This window comes from Heterocephalus glaber, unplaced genomic scaffold (assembly GCF_053883595.1).
Source record: "Heterocephalus glaber isolate CG9 unplaced genomic scaffold, H.glaber_assembly_v1.0 deba00001532, whole genome shotgun sequence".
Lineage (NCBI taxonomy): Eukaryota > Metazoa > Chordata > Mammalia > Rodentia > Bathyergidae > Heterocephalus > Heterocephalus glaber.
The window spans coordinates 33849697-33853069 of NW_028258330.1; the positions used below are offsets into that span (position 1 = coordinate 33849697).

A 3373-nucleotide genomic window follows, 5' to 3' on the forward strand; every position below is an offset into this window, starting at 1 on the left:
TGCTCTGGGCAGCAAAGACAAAGACACCAAGGAGGTCCAGTATTTATCCATCACAAGTGTGGGAAAGAGGGAAGCTAGGCAGGCCTTGAGACACCTGCAGAGAACAAGTATCAAGCAGGCAGGAATGTAGAATGAGGGTACAAACATATCTTTGCTGAAGAGGACAAATGTTTAATTTAGGGTAAGAATTTAGTTGGAGTCTGTTGACCTTGGCTGAGTGTCAACTCAACCAAGCTCTGCTATTTCCAATGTTACAAGGCTGAATCATGAAGAGGCAAGAAGCTTGTGGCACTGCAGCCTGCTAACCCTGGGCAGAGGTGTCTGCTACCCTTCAGTTTCATGAATAACCTCCCAGGATGTGGAATCCAAGCATCCATATCCACACTTCCATGAATATATGCACATCATCCACAATAAATCTTACATAGAAATTCAGCACATTATTGAAAACTTTGTCCCATCTATTTAAATTGATCTCTGATTCTAAGACCAGATTTTGTCAATCAGTTCATCCAAATTTGTCTTTCATGTAAATGATACATGATTTTTGCCTTGCATCAGAAAGCCAGCTGATATAGAAGGCAGTGTGGACAATAAACTGAATAAGACACGTGATGATAAATAAGCGAATACAATCTCATGACTAGACATAGAACATGCTTCTATGTTAAGATTACATTGTCTAAGGGACAAAGCAAGGAATAAATAACACAAAAGTGGAAAAACAGTGGTTTCAGATTGTTCTCTAGTATCAAGTTATATAAATGATCGCAATTGATAAGTGTAGTTTATACCATAATAATACACCTAATAATTGCATATGATAAATGGGAATAACACAATTCCTCTCATCTAAAATTTTTAATCACTTTGGAAAAGCCTGAAAATGGCAAAATGCAAAAGATTATTGGATAGCAAGGAGCAGAAAACTGTCAGGAGCAACCAAGATCAGGAGGCGTCTTGTCCACCTCCTACACCTCATAATTTCCCTCCTTTTGTGCCCCAATTTATCCTGCCAAAATAGCCTGAATTGCAAAGAAATGTTCTTTATACTCTGTTTATTATAGTCCTAGTTAACATGGTCCTAAGAACAACAAGCTGAACATCCCCATTCTCACCAGCCTTATTAGTCATCTAGTCTCAAAATGTATTAAAACAACTTACCAAGGAGACCCTGCCCCACCTCTTTGTTTATACCTTCTCTCCTTATGCCTTAAATAAAGTGCCACCCAGGCTGTGGTGTTCCTCTTTGTTTTTACTTTCTCTCCTTATGCCTTAAATAAAGTGCCACCCAGGATGTGGTGTTCTACTCCTCTTAGCAGGCAGGGAGGCCCCACCTGGTCCTGCTTTGATCCTCCTTTGTTTTCTGCATCTTCTGTCACCCTACTCAGACCTCACATGCTTGCCATGCAGGCCGTGGCAGAAAATAATTGTATATCAGAGAACAGAAAAGCACTGGATATCAGAGGGAGTTGCCTAAATTATGTAAAGTAACTAAAGTCAAAGAAATTGATACTACAGGAAATAAATAAAAGAGAAAGCCCCATTTCTGTGATCTGATTAAATAATCACAATAACTATATCTGAGGCTCTGTGTTCAATAGCATATGTTTAAAAATAGGGTTTTTATTGGTACATGATTGCAGTATATGATGATTACATTCATTGTGAGCAGTTGGTACATGTACATAATATTTCTAAATTATTTTCTACCTATTTACCCACTCTAACTTCCCTTTCCTCTCCCTCCACTTTTGTCCCCTTCCTTTTTTCCCATTCCTTTTACAAGTATCTTCTCAGAGCATTCTTGATATCTTTATTCCTCAGACTGTAGATGAAGAGGTTCAGCATGGGTGTGACCACACTGTACATCACTGACGCTGTTCCACTTGAGTGTGAGCTGTGGGATGCAGCTGAACTAAAGTACACTTCTAGCATTGTAAAATAGAATAAGGAGACAACTGAGAGATGAGATGCACAGGTAGAAAATGATTTATATCTCCCCCAAGCTGATGAGATTGCACATATGGAGGAAACTATCTTGGCATATGACTAAATAATGCCTGTAAGTGGACCACCACCCAGCAACATAGATGTAAAATACATCACCAGGTCATTAGGAAAAGTGTCAGAACAGGCAAGTTGGACCACTTGATTAAGTTCACAGAAAAAGTGTTGCATTTCTGTCTTCACAGAAGGTCAGCCTCAGCACCATTAAGCTTTGTAACAGGGCATGCAGAACACTCATGATCCAAGTTGACACAGCCATCAGACCACAGAAGCAAGGATTCATGATGGCTGTGTAATGCAGTGGGTGACAGATGACCACAAAGAGATCATAAACCATCACAGCCAGGAGGAAGTTTCCTAAGCTTGCAAAGAGTATGAAAAATTGTATCTGTGTGATGCAGCCTGCATAGCTTATGATTTTGCTCTGTGTCTGCATATTCTCCAACATCTTGGGCATGGTGGTGGAGGTGAGACACCTGTCTGCAAAGGACAGGTTGGAGAGGAAAAGGTACATGGGTGTGTGCAGATAGGAGTCTGAGATGGTGGCCAGAATGATGAGCAGGTTCCCAATAATCATGGTTAGGTACATGGAGAGGAAAAGCCAGAAGAAGACAGGTTGCAATCGAGGTTCCTCTGAAAATCCCAGAAGAAGAAATTCTGAAGTCCATGTATTGTTATTGAGTTCCATGTGGCTAATGTGAATATGAGGAGACAGAGAGAAAGGGAGAGAGAGAGGGAGAGAGAGAGAGAGAGAGAGAGAGAGAGAGAGAGAGATTAAAACCTTTCAGATATGATGTCTTTGTATTCTAAAGGAAAAAAATTTCATTTTGTGTATGAATTTGTTCTCCTTTGAGCATATACCTGCCATCTCTAATTAAAAATTTCCCTCCTGCTCTCTCACTCCCCTAGAGGTCATGTATTTATAAGTATAATGAGAAATTTATTTATGCACTGAAAGATATAAATCAAAGCAGATGTTGTTCTAGGAACAGTTGGACAGTGTGCAAATAGTGCAGAAAAATAAACGAACCTACAATCTAAAGGTAGAAAAAGAAAATAAGTAAACCAAAGCTTGTATAATATGTTTAATAGTAGCATGTGTTAGGAATAAAAAGAAAAGAGGTAAAATGAAGAGAATGGATGAGAGTGTTTTGTGTTGTTTTGCTTTCTAAACTAGGATTCAGGCAAGATAAGTACACAAGTTAACTTTTAAACAAAGATCTCAAGGAAAAGAAAACAAGTGCCAAAAGTTCTGTAGAAAGGTGTGTGTCTGCTAAGGAGAAAGCCCAGTGTTAAAATCCCTGAGAAAGGTGTATCTTCCAGAATTTCTAGGCCAATAAGTAGTTAGTTTGGCAAGAGGGAG

The 3373-nt window shown here is 39.3% G+C and overlaps 1 pseudogene; it reads right to left on the bottom strand.

Moving 5' to 3' along the window:
* Positions 1 to 1595: 1595 nt before the first annotated feature.
* Positions 1596 to 2698, bottom strand: LOC101724672 (olfactory receptor 7A5-like; annotated as a pseudogene).
* Between the last annotated feature and the right edge of the window lie 675 nt (positions 2699 to 3373).